The following is an 18,082-nucleotide window of genomic DNA, read 5'->3' on the forward strand; positions in this document are numbered from 1 at the left end:
AGGTGTCGTCGAAGGAGGGTTGTTGTATGTTGGTGGGTACTCGGCGATTTCCAGGTTATTGTTTGTATCTCATTAAGGTATTTCCATGTGTTGTGATCGTTGGTGGTTGTTAGTAAGTCAACGTTGTCCATTGCCTGTGGAGAGCGTGGCCTTGTCTGTGGCTACAATTTATTTCTGAAGTCAATTTTCTTACAGACGGTCAAGGTATTTGGTGGAACCTACTTTCGTTGAGGCCCTTTGTCAAATTTCGCGAAGGACGGGGTGTTTCTAATAGTGGGGAAGTTTATAACAGTGGGGAAGTTTATAATTCCCTTGTTTTTTTTCTCTTGGTTGCTTATATTGAGGAATTTAGTGACTCGTTAGGGAGTGTGGTTGTGTGCTTTTGGGCAAAGCCTTGCGACTAACCTACCCCTATTAAGGTTGTGGACTAAAAGAGGAAGAGGGCCACCCAGGGGCTTCAGTGTCATGGTACTTGTGCAAATTCGTTGAGTGGCCTGGCTTTGGTCAGAGCTGTAAGGCCAAAGCAGGGAGGGTGTGGCATTGTTTGTGGTTGCTCGAGGGTGTGCTGATGGTTGATTCCTCCTCGGAGGTTGTATCCTAACTACCCATTCCGGTTGGCGACATTCGAGAGTGGTCAATCGTGCATCAGCAATGTGGATGTCCCCACCATGGAGGAGGGCATCAAGCCCAGGGTGGACGACAAATTAGGGAGTCAAGCTCGACTTCGGAGGATGGAGAACGAACATATGAGGTCGCTCAAGCTTACGAGCGCTCACCAAGTAGAGTGGAGGCTCCATCCTCGTTGGAAACTATTGCAAATCAGGTATCCAGGCCAACCTAGACATTATGAGAGAGCATCGTTATGAAGATTAGAATAAATTGGTGGCCTACTTTAATGACATCCAATTCTGCCTCAATGGGACTCAAGAGTTGCTCGAGAGTATCATCCACAACCAGAGACGCCTCAATGATTGTCTGTGTGATTTTGGAGGCCCGAGTGGCACACGTCGATTTCCATATGCATGAGCAGATCGGCTTCCCTACACGTCCCCCTGAACTTCCTCCCCACCACCCTCCATGATATGATTATCTCAAGTTCTTCGTCTTTTTTGTCCTCTTTTTGTTATGTAACGCTAGTAAGCCTATCGAAAATAATGGTTATCTAGTTGCATCTTTTGTTATCTTTGGCATCCTTTCCTCTCCCTTCTTTGGATTTCACTAATGATAATATAATGCAGTTCCTTTGACCCAAAAAAAAATAAAGAAAGATAATATTATTTTCATTGTTGTGTTATTATTATATTGTTATATTTAACAATTAATAATTATATTTTTATATTTATATACTTTTATATAAATATATTTTTTATAGCTCAATTATTATTATTGTTTTATTATTATATTTATATTTTTATTCCCTTGGGTTTATAATGCTAATAATATTATCAAAGAGATATAGAACAGTCGGTGAAGGAGCGCGTTGTTAAGGCGCTCTGTATGCAAAAGGTCACCGGTTCTAGTCTCGCCGATACCAAAAAATCCAGCATGGTTTCCGCTGGTGCGGCTCAGGCCGGGTGCGATCCCCGGGTGACTTTGACAGCTTAGATGCCCCTGAGTCATGGCCTCTCAGCCACAGGGTAAGAGTGATTTTCAAGATTCACCCACTTATCAACAAAAAAAAAAATATGCTAATAATATTTTAAAATATTATTTTCATTGTTATATATATATATATATATATATATATATTACGATTAATATTAGATTTAAACCATTAACGTTTATTGACTTTCTTCAACCATATTGTGCTTATCAAAATATATTAACCAAATTTATTGATGTAATTGTGCTAGTTACTATTTTTTCTCCAATTAAAATACATGTTACTAGATATATAATTATTTTTAATCATTTATTTTCACATCAATTTAATCATTAACAAATTATAATATTCAAAAATTAATAATAATAAAAATTAATTCATTTAATATTTATAAAAAAATAATAATAATAAAATATTTTTCAAACAATAATATTTTCTTTTTACCATTAAGTAATTCTTGAAGTATGAAGAAACATTCGATTAATTCTTGAAGTATGAAGAAACATTCGATTCCATTTTAATATGACATTGCACCAACCACATTTTAACCAAACTTGTTGTAACACCCCTTGTTGCTCAATATTTACTTTTATTTTACCAAGTTTTACACAGAACTTTAGAACTTTTAATTTTGCTTAACACAATTGTTAAGAAACTAAGACTGGAAAAGAAACTAGAACATCATGATATTTTCTTAAAAGAAATTGATTAATGTGTGATTAAGAAAACTTAATAGAAACAGTTACATTAACTCCTTGAACAGTTGAGAAATAGTTGCCACCTCCCTTCCCCAAAGGGGGGGTGGAGAAAGCAGGGGGCTGCTAAAATTTTCCTAGAGTTGGGCAGAAAGAACTAGTGGGAACATGACAATGGAAAACAGACAACCTGGTATGTGACTTGAGGCTGGACGATAGTCCTGAAGCCCAAGATACTAGATTGTGGGTGTCTAGAGACTATCAGGAGTAGGAGGTGCTCAGTGGGGGACGCTGGACATAATTGCCAGGTCCATGGCAGGGTGGTGAGACCTTCCAGGAAATTCAAGTATCTTATATGCAAATCTAAATTCAATCAGATACAGATAAGTGACTATTTTGATTTAGTATTTAATTTCCAAAAGGCTTTATGATAAGTTAAATATTTAAGTATGCTCTGAGAATGGAAACAATAAATATCTGCTATCATTTAAACAAGAATTATGTATTTCGGTTAAGAGCATAGAGGATATCATCTATCTTCCTAAATTATATGACTCTGTAATTTTATATTATGTATAACTAATTATTCCTAGAATTGTAGCATATTTAGCATATTATTGTTCAAATGTTTTTACAGAGGACATATATACATATATATTGACAAATGCTTACAGATCATTTCTGTTGAGACTCGCCCAAGAAATAAATATATAAAATTCATAGAAAACTACAACTAAGTGACAAGTATATTTTACTTCTTCAACTAGCAAATGAACTCGGCAATATTCCATGAGTCTAAATAATAAAGATTTCTAATATTAACCATAGACTCAGTAAAGATTCTCTGTTCATAAAGAATTCATTTCTTAGTTAAAAATCAGTGAAGTTCTGCAAGTAATAAATCAGATCAACAGAGCGATAAAGGAGAAAGAACTCTGAGATTTTATACATATATGTAAATAAAACTTTAATAGATAGTACCCATAATCGAATCCCCATCACATTCCTGAGGAATGGACCGAGGCCGGTCAGGCTCAATGTAATAACATTCAAACGAAATTTTAGACCCTTACTATCTCTAACCAGAAAAGAAAACTAAAATAAACTCTCAGTGAGTAGCTTTATATATATATATATATATATATATATACAAAGTGCAGACACGGTAAACTGGCTCTTAACCAGACACAGTAATCATAAAAATACAGTAGCAGTAACGGTGAAACTAGATGGATACATTTGACGAGGGTTGGGCGAGTGTTCACTCAAGGCCGCAAACCCTTAATAACTTAATAACAAACCCTCAAATAATTTTATAAGCATAACCCTTAATAATCTCAGCTTAAACCCTAACTGTCTTCGTCAAAGAGAAAAATGTTAAACTCTTCCATTCTTTCAGTTGCAATAAGGACTCAAGACACCAACTTGGAACAAGAGGTATGAAAACTCTGTTAGGAAGCTTGTTTTTAATAGCATCCTCGAAAGACCGCCAGTGACAAGGCATACCTGCAAGACCATGATAAGAAATTAGAGTTTGGGCAATCAAATTTAACCTTGCAATTAAGAAACTCTTATGGGAAAAGCCTTATGCTCTTATCCCTTACCTGAAGGAGAGTCTTTCTTGTCGTGGAGGGGTTGAGGGCCTGAAATGCCAAATAACAATTAAATTCCACTCAACCCACCTTACAATCAGTGAGATGTTCAGTTTTAGATCTGAAACCTTACCTCGGGAAAGAGACGTGCCTGGCATGCTGCAGTGCGGCTGGAGAACGAGGCGACAACCAAAGCAGACCTGCAATTCGAAGGTGTTAGCAACCATTAACATAAACAGAATGCTGAAGGACTGTAAGAATTGCAGAGAACGAGCAAATAAAGGTTAATGAGTTACCACGCAATTTCCCAGCAAGGACGGGACGAGGACATTCAATACCACCACGGAAATACACCATGAATCAAACTGTCAATTGTAATCACCACAGCCAAGTGCTGAGTCCGACCCAGTTGCAGAGCGCATCACATACTCAGGACCACCTAATGCAAATGAGAAGGAAATTAAACTGATAAGCATAGAGGCGTTTAGGGTTATCTGCCATCGTGTGAACAGTTGGATTCACCACTGCAGATCTGACGATGGAGCGGCATCCGGCATTAAAAACCTCAGTGCTCTGGCAGAGAATCGAACTGTCAATTAATGCACAGACCAGATGGCACATAATCATTCAGCATGCGTACAAGCAAGGTTTTCCAAGTCAGCTTATGATGAGGGAGGATCCTCAACACTTTAAATCTGCCTAGAATGCATTCAAGTCTATTTCATATCATATTAACCATCATTTAATGTCGAACCTTACCATAGTCGAATGTGCCAAAGGCTACATAGTTTCATAGTGTTATATTATGGTAGGAACAGTTAACTACTAATGTAAAAATAATATTGCATATTATTGTAGCGTTATGTGTTACAGATGGTATCAGAGCCCAGGCTCAAACACTGAGACGTCTGGGATAAAATTGTATGTTAAAATTAAGCTCAGAATTTTTCTTTTATTATAAACAACTGAGTTTGGAAACTGTGAACACAGAGAAAGAAAGAATTAGAGGCTACAGTCCACATCAAGGTACAGGATGTAGAGGGATCCCAGAGTATCAAACCAACCGGAGGTGCCTTATGTGGAGACCAATCTAGATATCTGGATATAGCTAGGAGAAGAATTGATCTGCATTTAAACAGGAACACAACAAATTTCAGAAATAACCATAAATACAGAGATGCAGTAAAAATAATACTTCATTTCATTAATGTAAAACACTGAAATATGCTTACAAACATAAATGGAAATAAACCAGCTAGGGCGATGGTAGCTTATCTCTGAGAAAAGATGTGGCGGTTACATGCATCTGAACTATCTTACAATGAGACTCGAAGGCCTATTTATTGTTGAAAAACAATGGAAAACCCTAAACATCCAAAAACCTAACCCTAGGAGATGAAGCGTCAAACTATGGGCCCCGTTTTGGGTAAATTGGTACATCAACTTCCCGGGGTTGTAACTTTGGCATACAATCTCCATTTGACGTGCACCATAGCTTGTTAGAAAGATCTATACGAGGACTACAACTTTGGGAAGAGCAACATCGGTCCATGGACCCATGTTGCTCCCAGATTTCCCAAAAAACGTCATTTAGGCCTTAAAACGACTCTGAAAAGTCAGGACCCGAAAAACTGCTAAAAATAGTAAGTTGTGCTACAATTAAGGAAAAAAATGAAAAAAACAAAAAAAACAATTGTGGGGATCCAATTGGGATAGGGGGCTGGCCACCAACATCCACCTGGATCATTCCTCCCCCCTAGGAAGCAATGGTCCCCATTGCGTTGAGTTCCTCCCTGAGATGAGGAAACTTCTGATGAGTTGGGTCCCTAGTGAGTTGTTTTGCAACCTCTGATGTGTCCCGTGATGGTGGGAAGCATGGTTGAGGTGGTCCACATTGAACACTCGGTGCAAGCGAAGGAATGTGAAAATGTTGTGCTCCAAAGCATTGTTTCCCACAGCCTTGGTATGGGCTCTTGTAAGGCGTTATTTCTGCAGATGCAACCAGACTTTGTCGCCCACTTGGAACTTATGTGATCCCTGATGTTGATCATGTCGCTGTTTGTACTTGGAATTTTCGAGAATGGAGCAACGATATATCGACCCATTGGGTAGAGGTTCTCTAGGAGTCTGATCAAATGAATGCTTGACATGATAGTGCAACGATATCCCTGTGGGTGAGGAGAAGATGTTCCTGTCTGCTTTCATGACCGTATCCATCTGTTGTTGCTGCTGCATGGAGGAACCCTTCGCGGGGGACCTAGATGTGGCGACGATCTTCCCCTCAATTTGAGGGCAAAATAGACAGAAAATAAATTTCCTAATCTGGGAGATGATCTTGTTCCCTTTCTTGGCAGTGATCAAAGAGGTGGCGGTAGGTGGGGTTACATTTGGTATCATGTATAATGAATTACCCAAAGAAATAATAACAGCGCGAGGCCTTAACTCATACACAGCATGTTGCCTCCACAAGTATGGATGGCCTAATAATACATCGCAAACATCAAGAGGTGCAACATCACACAATACCTCATCTATGAAGGGCTTGATGTTGTAGGGAAGGCGGCACTGTTGGCGGACTCGAAGATCTCATCATTAGTGAAGCCACCCGGCACTGTACGGTTGTGGGTGTGGTGTAGTCGGTAGGCCCAATGGCTTCACGACCTCTACTAAAATGAAGTTCTTTTGGCTCCCACTGTCAACAATGAATTGCAGCGGCGAACCCTTCACCCACATCTGTGAGTGGAAAAGTGCTCCCCCTCCTCTGGATCTCCGGGCTCATTCTTCTAGATCTTGGCAGTGGAAACAGTGGCACTAGGCTCAACGTCAATGATCTAATTCCCTTTGCCATTCCCCTTGTCGGGTTCTAACTCAGGGTCGGAACATGCATCTAATTCTAAAGCCTTCAACTCGGCCACCAGCAACTGCTTGGTCCGACACTCACTTGTGTTATGAGTGGGGCTCTTATGGAACTCACACCACTTTCTTGTGTCTTTCTTTGACTTGGTGGTGTTGTCTTTTTCTTGTGGCTTCGACGGGTTGTCTTGGGTCACCCCACCTTGGCTTTGTCCTTTGTTCTTCGGATTCGCAGATCCAAAGTCTCGCTTATTTTGTTTAAATTTATGCTCGATCTTGATAGCATATCGATATGACGTGCCGAGCGAGGAGATGTTCAGGAACTCCATCTCGTCCTGGATGTACCTGTGTAGGCAGCGGCGGTATTTGAGTACAAAATGGAGCTCAGAATCCTTGATACCCAAATGTGTGCGAAGGGTATGAAAAATGTTTATGAATTTTGGCACATCTTGGTGCCTTCCCTGTCGCAGCATGGTCCACTTTATATATTTGTCCTCATAGCTTTTGACAGGGTAGCACTGCTCCTTAATGGCATCTCGGAATGAAGTCCAAGTGGGTGCGGCTAAAAATAGTGAACCCATACTTTCATTCTTCTGCTCGTAGTAGGTATCCCACCAGTCCTTGATGTGGGGGGTTGCTTTGGGAAGAGCGAAAATAATATTTTCCCGACCGAAAAAATCATGAACAGAAAAATATCCTTCTAGCATATTTAACCATTTATCTATGGCATCTACATCTATCTGACTCTCGAATATGGGGATTTCAAAGTTAACTTGTACCTTAAAGGGTGTGGCATTTCCAGGCTAGCTGTTGGAAGCGATGTGTCGCCCGTGGGTAGCCATTGAAGGATCTGGGGAAAGTTTTCCATCATCGCATTCCTTTGTCGCCCGTGGGTAGCCGTTGAAGGATCTGGGGAAAGTTTTCCATCATCGCGTTCCTTTGTCGCTCGAAGGCTTCTTCGAACAAGATTTTGATAAGATCTCCTACGCCCTCGTCTTTCTTTTCATCTGCCATTGGAGGCCGTCGGGATTTGCGACGCTGGTCTTACAAAGGTTCAACCAATTCAAGCCCTAACTCCTTATATCCCGACCTTGTTGGGGACATGCAAAGAAAAACAAAAAAAGAGCAGACCCACTCTGATACCACTGATCCGGATTTAAACAAGAACGCAAAAAATTACGGAAATAACCATAAATATAGAGATGCAGTAGAAATAATACTTTATTTCATTAATGTAAAACATTGAAATATGCTTACAAACAGAAATGGAAATAAACCATAAACCAGCTAGGGCGATGGTAGCTTATCTCTGAGAAGAGATGTGGCGGCTACATGCCTCTGAACTGTCTTACAATGAGGCTCGAAGCCCTATTTATTGTTGAAAACAATGGAAAATCATAAACATCCAAAAACCTAACCCTAGGAGATGAAGCGCCAAACTATAGGCCCCGTTTTGGGTAAATTGGTACATCAACTTCCCAGGGTCGTAACTTTGGCATACGATCTTTGTTTGACGCACACCATAGCTCGTTAGAAAGATCTATCTTAGGACTACAATGTTGGGAAGAGCAACATCAGTCATTGAATCCATGTTGCTCCTAGTTTTCCCAAAAAACGTCGTTTAGGGCCTCAAAACGGCTCCGAAAGTTCAGGACCAGAAAAATTGTTAAAAATAGTAAATTGTGCTACAATTAAGGGCAAAAAAAAAAAAGACAGTGGGGGGGTCCAAGTGGGATAGGTGGGTGGCCTCCAACATCCACCTGGGTCAAGAATCCCGACAAGCCAACGCTGCCTGTTGGAAACTGTGCAGCAGTTGCGTGCAAAAATGATGAATTTAAGGATAGACAATGAACGTCTGAGGCAGGAACAGGAAAAGATTCTCAAAAGCTTATCTGATCGTCAAAATCAGCGAGGACCTGACCTCAATACAGAGGAAAGGGAAAAAAAACCCCAACAGCCCATCATGGCGAAGAAAATGCAGAATCAGCAGAAGGACATAAGGAGGATGAAGAGGGGTGTTCTGATAATGTTTCAGATCAAAGAAAGACCAAAAGACAGAAGGTAGAATTACAGGGTGAGTTTAAAAAAATAAAACCGTCACTGTTCGAGGGAGAATCGAAAGAGGCAGCCGAAGCATGGTTGATTGACATGGGTAAATATTTCCATATTTATGAATATACAGACAAACTCAAAGCACGATTGGCAGTTTACTAGTTACGGGGAAAGGCCACTCTTTGGTGGGAGGAGATTAAAATAGTGAGAAAGATTGATGAAGAACAAGTGACGTGGCAAGAATTCCAAAAACATTTTAAGGACAAATACTTGACTGAGCGTTATTATGACAAAAAAGCCAAGGAGTTCCATGAGCTAAGGTTGGGGACCTTGACCATGGACGAATATGTGAAGCAGTTCACCTCCTTGTTACGATATGTCCCATACATGCAAGAGGAAAAATCCAAAATTCAACGGTTTATTAGCAGTCTGCCAAATTTCATGAAAGAGAAATTAGAATTTGATTATCCTAGAACGATGGAGCAGATGAAGCAGAAAAGTGAAGCACCTAAGGGAACTTCAGGCAGAAGAATGAAGAATATACCCCCAAACAGACACCAGAAAACAGTAAATGGTCGAAATAATCAGCAAAGAACCTTTGGGAAGTTTAGCAGAAATCCACCCAAATTTCCAGCATACACCGAAAGTAAACAGTCAGAGGGCATCAGTAAACCTGCAACTGATCAACCGCCAAAACAACCTCTGCAATTCTGGGGATGTGGGGAGCCTCATTATTTTAAGAACTGCCTGCAGAGAGCTCGGACGGAACAGCTCTCCAATATGCAAGAAGCCTCCACCGTCGAAGATATAGCAAGAAGTATGCCTAGAATTAATGTCGCTCTGGATGATCACCAATCGAGATACCATCCTACCATGATCGAATGTGAAGGTATGATTGTTGATCAACCTATTTCTATTTTATTTGATCCAGGTGCTAGCCTAAGTTATATTAGCCCCAAAATAATTGAGAAATGTCAGCTACCAAGCAGCAAATTTAAGAAATCATGGTTGGTCCAATTAGCCACTGGAGCTAAGAGAAAGGTGTCTGCGAAAACAGAAAATTGTCCGATAAAAATTTCAGGGCAATCCATCCATGTTAACTTAAACATACTGCCCTTAGGTTCATATGATGTATTAATTGGCATGGACTGGTTGGAAGGATGCTGGTCCCTGGTAGACTGTAAGGAGAAATCTGTAAGCTACCTTATAGAATCAAGGCAAAGAAAAGAAATTCAAGGGATCAAGAAAAGTCTGAAGTTGCGCCCTATTACTGCAAATCAGCTAGGAAAATGCATAAGGAAAGGCTGCCAAATTTATGTTGTCCAAGTTGGGTACTCTAATGACAAAAACAAAATGACTTCATTAGAAAGTATCCTTGTAATTCAGGACTTTGAGGATGTATTTCCAGAATCCATTCCTGGATTGCCACCTAGACGCGATATTGACTTTACCATTGAACTAATGCCTGGAGCAGCCCTTGTTTCCAAGACTCCTTACCGCATGAGTGTCCCAGAATTAACAGAACTCAAAATGCAGCTTCAAGAACTTCTTGATAAAGGGTACATTCGCCCCAGTGTATCACCTTGGGGAGCCCCTATGTTTTCTTAAAAAAAAGGACGGGACCTTAAGACTATGCATTGAATATCAACAACTAAATAAACTTACCATCAAAAATAGGTATCCTTTACCTCGTATTAACGACTTAGCAAGGGGCCAGCGTATTCTTACAAATTGATCTAAGGTCCGGCTATCACCAAATCCGAATTAAGGATGAAGACATTTGTAAAATTGTCTTCCGAACTCGATACGGTCATTATGAGTTCGTAGTACTGCCTTTCGGCCTTACAAACGCCCCAACCACATTCATGAGCTTGATGCACAACATATTTCAGCCCTTCCTAGATAAGTTTGTACTGATTTTTATTGATGATATATTAATTTATTCAAAAAATCAGGAAGAGCACGAAAAACACTTGAGAATGGTTTTGCAGATTTTGTGAGATAATCAATTGTATGTCAAGTATAGCAAGTGTGATTTTTACAATGACAAGATTCAGTATTTGGGCCATGTTATATCAGCTAAAGGTATAGTGGTAGATCCAAAAAATATCAAAACTATTATGGAATGGACAACCCCGAAAAACGTTGCAGACATTAGGTCCTTTTTGGGCTTGGCAAGATATTACCACCAATTCATTAAAAAAAATTCAAAAATAGCTTTTTCCTATGACCTTGCTACAAAAAAATGGACGTACCTTTAATTGGACAACATATTGCCAGCAAAGTTTTGAACAGTTAAAACAATTACTCACCACTGCACCAGTGCTAAAAGTAGCAGATCCGGAAAAGTCATTCGTGGTATGCACAGATGCAAGTAAAGAGGGGGTTGGTGGTGTTTTGACTCAAGAAGGGAAGGTCATAGTGTATGAATCACGTAAGTTGAAGGACTATGAACAACGATACTCTGCTTACGATCTGGAACTAACCGCAGTAGTGCACACACTTAAAATGTGGCGACACTACCTTCTAGGAAAGAAGTTTTTGTTGTTAACTGATCATAGTAGTTTAACAAAAAAAATTAATCAGTCTAGTTTAAATGCTCGGTGGGCCAGGTGGATCGCGAATTCAACTTCGAGATGAAGCACCTTAAAGGAAAAGAAAATCGAGTGGTTGATGCATTAAGCAAAAAAATGCATTGCATATATGAAATACAATTCAGTCAAATACAGTCTAACCTTCCAAAAATTATCAGGGAAGCATCCCACAAAGACTCCGAGTATGCATTTCTGTGGCAACAAGCAGCAGAGGATTGGAAGAAGGGAAAACAATCTGACTATGACATAACTTCAAATAAAATGTTAACATTCAAAAACAAGATTTATATTCCCAACCAAAATTCTGTCAAACAATTGTTACTGGATGAATTTCACAGGAAACCTTATGCCGCTCATACTAGAAACTTTTGACAGCTATCCGAAAAAGTTATTTCTAGTCGGGTTTGAGAAAGGATGTTGCAGAATACTTATCAAAGTGTTTGGAGTGTCAGTTGGTGAAGGTAGAGCATCAACATCTCGCTGGACTACTGCAACCATTACCCATCCCCGAGTGGAAATGGGAGACCATCACTCTAGATTTTATTACTGGACTACCTCGTACTAAGAAGCAGCATGACTCAATCATGGTGGTGGTGGACAAGCTAAGTAAAACAGCCTATTTTATACCTGTGAAATCCACCTACAACACTGTAGAGATCACGGATACATTCATGCGGGAAATATTTTGATTACACGGAATCCCTTGGGTAGTGATTTCCAACAGGGATGTAAAGTTTACATACGCATTTTGGAAAACACTCTTTGTTGGATTGGGGACCCAGATTCAATTCAGTACTGCCTACCATCCACAAACAGATGGCCAGACAGAACGAGTGAATCAAGTCCTGGAAGACATGTTAAGGATGTTCGTCATGCAACAACCACACAAGTGGGAAGACTACCTCCATTTAGTGGAATTCGCCTATAACAATGGCCACCATGAATCTTTGGGCATGAGCCCTTTCGAGGTGTTGTATGGAAGTGTCAGGTACCCACAGACTAGAATAACCCAGTTAATAAGTTAGCATTGGGTCCAGATATGTTAATTGAAATGGAGGCCACAGTGAAAAAGGTTCGCCAGAACTTAAAAGTCGCTCAAGATAGAAAAAAGGTTTATGCAGATAAGAAGAGGACTCATAAAGAATTTCAATTAGGGAACCATGTGTACTTAAGTTAAACCACGAAAAAGCACCTTACAGTGGAAGGGTTGCGCCAAGCTGGCTCGATACTGCGGACTGTTCCAAATATTGGAACGCATTAGACTATTAGCATACAAATTAGCACTCTCGGGCCACATCCGAGTTCACATTTTTTTCATGTCTATTTGCTAAATATATATATATATACAACCCTCGGCACATAATTAGCTGGGAAAGTATACAGGTAATAAAACAAATGAACATGTGACATTAAAATTGTTGTTTGGTGCAATTCTAACAGCCAGTTGTAAATTGTGCAAGTCGAGCCCGAGGGAGAGTTCCTGGCATAACCTCTTCGTATTCTAGATCGGAGAGAAACCACTTTACGGAAGCGAACCATCCCCCAAGTTGAAGTGCAATGGAAGCACTTTGGCCCAGAAGAGGCCACTTGTGAGGAAGAGGAGACCATGCTGCAGGCTTATCCAACACTATTTTCTCAGAAGAACACCCCTTGTTGCTCAATATTTACTTTTATTTTACCAAGTTTTACATAGAATTTTAGAACTTTTAATTTTGCTTAACACAATTGTTAAGAAACTAACACTGGAAAAGAAACCAGAACATCATGATATTTTGTTAAAAGAAATTGATTAATGTGTGATTAAGAAAACTGAATAGAAACAGTTACATTAACTCCTTGAACAGTTGAGAAACAATTGCCACCTCCCTTCCCCAAAGGGGGGTGTGGGAGAAAAGCAGGGGCTGCTAAAATTTTCCTAAGGCAAGGCAAAAAGAACGAGTAGGAACATGACAATGGAAAACAGACAACCTAGTATGTGACTTAAGGCTGGACAATAGTCCTAAAGCCCAAAATACCAAACTGTGGGTGTCTAAACACTGTCAGGTGTAGGAAGTTCTCGGTGGGGGACATTGGACATAATTGCTAGGTAAAATACCAAACTGTGGGTGTCTAAACACTGTCAGGTGTAGGAAGTGCTCGGTGGGGGACATTGGACATAATTGCTAGATCCATGGCAGGGTAGTGAGACCTTCCGGGAAATTCAAATATCTTATATGCAAATCTAAATTCAATGAGATACAGTTAAGTGACTATTTAGTATTTAATTTCTAGAAGGCTTTATGATAAGTAATTCAATCAAATACAGTTAAGTGACTATTTAGTATTTAATTTCTAGAAGGCTTTATGATAAGTGAAATATTTAAGTATGCTCTGAGAATGGAAACAATAAATATCTTCTATCATGTAAAGAAGAATTATGTATGGAAACAATAAATATCTTCTATCATCTAAACAAGAATCTATCATTTAAAGAAGAATTATGTATGGAAACAATAAATATCTTCTATCATCTAAACAAGAATTATGTATTTCTGTTAAGAGCATAGAGGATAAAATCTATCTTCCTAAATTATATGACTATGTTATATGTATTTCTATTAAGAGCATAGAGGATAAAATCTATCTTCCTAAATTATATGACTATGTTATTTTATATTATGTATAACTAATTATTCCTAGAATCGTAGTATATGTAGGATATTATTGTTCAAATGTTGTTTTTACAAAGGACAGAGATACATATATATTGACAAATGCTTACAAAACCGCTGAAACTCGCCCAAGAAATAAATATATAAAATTCATAGAAAGCTACAGCTAAGTGACAACCCAAGAAATAAATATATAAAATTCATAGAAAGCTACAGCTAAGTGACAAGTCATAATAAATATATAAAATTCATAGAAAGCTACAGCTAAGTGACAAGTCATAGACTCAGTGAAGATTCTCTGTTCATAAAAAATTCATTTCTTAGTTAAAAATCAGTGAAGTTCTGCGAGTAATAAATCAGATTCGGCGATATTCCACGAGTCAAAATATTAAAGATTTCTAATATTAACCATAGACTCAGTAAAGATTCTCTGATCATAAAGAATTCATTTCTTAGTTAAAAATCAGTGAAGTTCTGCAAGTAATAAATCAGATCGACAGAGCGATAAAGGAGAAAGAACTCTGAGATTTTATACATATATGTAAATGAAACTTTAATAGATAGTACCCAAAATTGAATCCCCATCGCATTCCTAAGGAATGGACCGAGGCCGGTCGGGCTCAATGTAATAACATTCAAACGAAATTTTAGACCCTTATCTCTAACCATAAAAGAAAAATAAAATAAACTCTCAGTGAGTAGCTTTATATATATATTTACAAAGTGCAGACATGTGAAACCGGCTCTTAACTAGACACAGTAATCATAAATTTACAGTAGCAGTAACGGTGAAACTAGATGGATACATTTGACGAGGGTTGGGCGAGTGTTCACTCAAGACCCCAAACCCTTAATAATCTCAGCTTAAACCCTAATTATCTTTGTCAAAGAGAAAAACGTTGAACTCTTCCATTCTTTCAATTGCAATAAAAACTCAAGACACCAACATGGAACAAGAGGTATGAAAACTCTGTTAGGAAGTTTGTTTTTAATAGCGTCCTCGAAAGACAGCCACTCATGAGGCATCCCTGCAAGGCCATGATAAGAAATTAGAGTCTGGGCAATCAAATTTAACCTTGCAATTAAGAAACCCTTATGGGAAAAACCTTATGCTCTTATCCCTTACCTGAAGGAGAGTCTTTCATGTCGTGGAGGGGTCAAGGGCCTGAAATGCCAAATAACAATTAAATTCCACTCAACCCACCTTACAATCAGTCAAATGTTCAGTTTTAGATCTGAAACCTTACCTTGGGAAGGAGATGCGCCTGGCATGCTGTGGTCCGACTGGAGAACGAGGCGGCAACCAAAGCAGACCTGCAATTTGAAGGCGTTAGCAACCATTAACATAAACAGAATGTTGAAGGACTGTAAGAATTGCAGAGAATGAGCAAATAAAGGTTAACGAGTTACCACGCAATTGCCCAGCAAGGACGAGACGAGGACATTCAATACCACCACGGAAATACACCATGAATCAAACTGTCAACTGTAATCACCGCAGCCAAGTGCCGAGTCTGACCCAGTTGCAAAGTGCATCACATGCTCAGGACCACCTAATGCAAATGAGAAGGAAACTAAACTGATAAGCGTAGAGGCGTTTAGGGTTATCCGCCAGAGTGTGAACCGTTGGATTCACCACTGCAGATCCGACGATGAAGCAGCATCCGGCATTAAAAACCTCAGTCCTCTGGCAGAGAACCGGACTGTCAATTAATGCACAAACCAGATGGCACATAGTTGTTCAGCATGCGTATAAGCGAGGTTTTCCAGGTTAGCGTATGACAAGGGAGGATCCTCAACACTTTAAATCCATCGGCAATGCATTCAAGTCTATTTCATTTCATATTAACCATCATTTAATGCCGAACCTTACCATAGTCGAAATTTCCACCTCTATAGCAAAGTTAATGCTGTCTGACATGCAAGGGGAATAGGAGTTGCCTTGTATTTATATTTCCCTCAAAGTTGACTTTGGCATGTTAATGCAAGGCAACTCCTATTCCCCTTGCATGTCAGACAGCATTAACTTTGCTATAGAGGTGGAAATAGGTAGCAAAGTTAATGCTGTCTGACATGCAAGGGGAATAGGAGTTGCCTTGTATTTATATTTCCCTCAAAGTTGACTTTGGCATGTTAATGCAAGGCAACTCCTATTCCCCTTGCATGTCAGACAGCATTAACTTTGCTATAGAGGTGGAAATAGGAGTTGCAGTTATATTATGGTGGTAGGAACAGTTAACTACTAATGTAAAAAAAAAAATTATTATTGTAGTGTTATGTGCTACACTTGTCAATTCCCTGATAAAGAATTTCGCATCTGGAGTACTTTTTTATAATTGCAATATTCCTTTTAATTATTTAAAAAAAAATCAGTATAAATCACATCAAGAAATATTTGCCAAAGCGTTTATATTTAATTGTTTTAATATAAAAAGTGACCTAGAAATTCTTAACTGTATTTGAAGACAAAATCAACATTATAAATGTCATTTATCAACCACCACCAGAATTAGAATTAGAAATATCATTTTATAAGCAACCAACCACCAAATAACTAACCAGAATTAGAGTTAGAAATATCATTTTATAATCAACCAAATCTACAGGTACCAACTGCAAACGCTAGCGATGTATCTTGCTTTAAATCCATTAAGGCTAAAAATGTTAAGCCTCTGTAATCATCGAAAATCAAACGACAAATAGATAGGTCCAACAAAATACCAAACAATTGAGAAAAAAATAGACAGATCCACGACAACAGACACAGAAAGATTTAAAAGAATTTAACTTCATTGAACCAAAGGACAAATACAATAACAGTATGAATGAGAGATGGCTTGACAAAGGAAGGTCTGCTCTTAGACGCAGGGTCATGGTCTATGGAAGTAAAAGAGGGAGAGAGTTCTTGTTTTGTCCAGGACTTCTTTATCCTTGGTTATAAATTTTGATGCTCAGTTTTTCTTCTGCAATGATTTTTGGTTTTAACCTTTTGCTGATGCATTTGGCATGCTTTTTGGCTGATCTGTAAAAGATCCTCAGTTCAAATATGTCATGATCTGGCTTGTGATGTTCAGAGGTCTGTCTTATGGTTTCTTTATGGACCTATGATGCTGTATCTGTCCTCGGTGCTTCTATCGTGGCTGTTCTATGAGCCACCTTTTGTATCTATCCTCAGTGTTTCTATCGTGGCTGCTCTATGAGCCACCCTTTTATATCTTCTGAAGCTTTTATATTGTCTCAATATAATACAATAATGCTACGATTATCCAAAGCTAAGATGACGCTGGAGCTTTGTGCCGCCTCAGCACCTCCTTCCTAAATTCTTCTGTATTTATCCTATCATAGATATGTTACTTTGGCTGGTAAAATTGAACAAAACCCTGAGAAGTATTTAAACCGTCTGGACACACAATCCGTACATAATCGATAATCAAAATTGCTATTCAAAATGTCTGAATGCTTCTCATAGTGAGATTCATGTTATCTTCTTTATTTTTTAATCGCAGCATTTAAAATATTCCAAAAATCTATAGAACCGTAATGAAATTATCAAATTTCTCAAATATTCTAAAATCTATAGAACTATAATGAATTCTTCAAATTTCTTAAATATTCCAAAATGTACAATAAAATTACACTGAAAATCTAGACACTACAATGATTAAACCTTATTGATTTTACAAAATTGTATTTGTACCTACCATGATGAGTTTCTGTCCAGAGTGCTGCTGCAGCAGGATCCAGGGGACTGGCGAGATTTGGATCTGTAGTTACAAACATGGGTATCAATCAAAGGATCCCGAGAGCATTAATAAATATCAATTCCAACCCAGGGAACTGATTATTGGGCAGTTATACCTGACAACAAGCGTTGTATGGAAAGCAGCAGGGTGCGAACATCATTGGCAGGTAACCAATTGTCCTTAAAAATAACAAATTACATCAGATGTCATGAATCACAGAAATGCTAGAAATCAATTTTCATGTAAAAATCACATAAACCTCTTTGCGTAGAAATCACATAAATCAATTGCAGCAAAGT

General features: G+C 38.7%; 1 long non-coding RNA gene across 1 annotated transcript; it reads right to left on the bottom strand.

Moving 5' to 3' along the window:
• Positions 1-14,697: 14,697 nt before the first annotated feature.
• LOC149215398 (uncharacterized) lies at positions 14,698-15,854 on the bottom strand. Its single transcript, XR_016250480.1, has 3 exons — positions 15,451-15,854; positions 15,167-15,354; positions 14,698-15,068 (listed from the first exon to the last, which is right to left on the bottom strand). It is a non-coding gene; the product is annotated as an uncharacterized LOC149215398 (long non-coding RNA).
• Between the last annotated feature and the right edge of the window lie 2,228 nt (positions 15,855-18,082).

The sequence above is a fragment of the Pinus tabuliformis genome, chromosome 1_1, assembly GCF_031772625.1.
Source record: "Pinus tabuliformis cultivar Carrire ecotype Pingquan chromosome 1_1, CPIR1, whole genome shotgun sequence".
NCBI lineage: Eukaryota > Viridiplantae > Streptophyta > Pinopsida > Pinales > Pinaceae > Pinus > Pinus tabuliformis.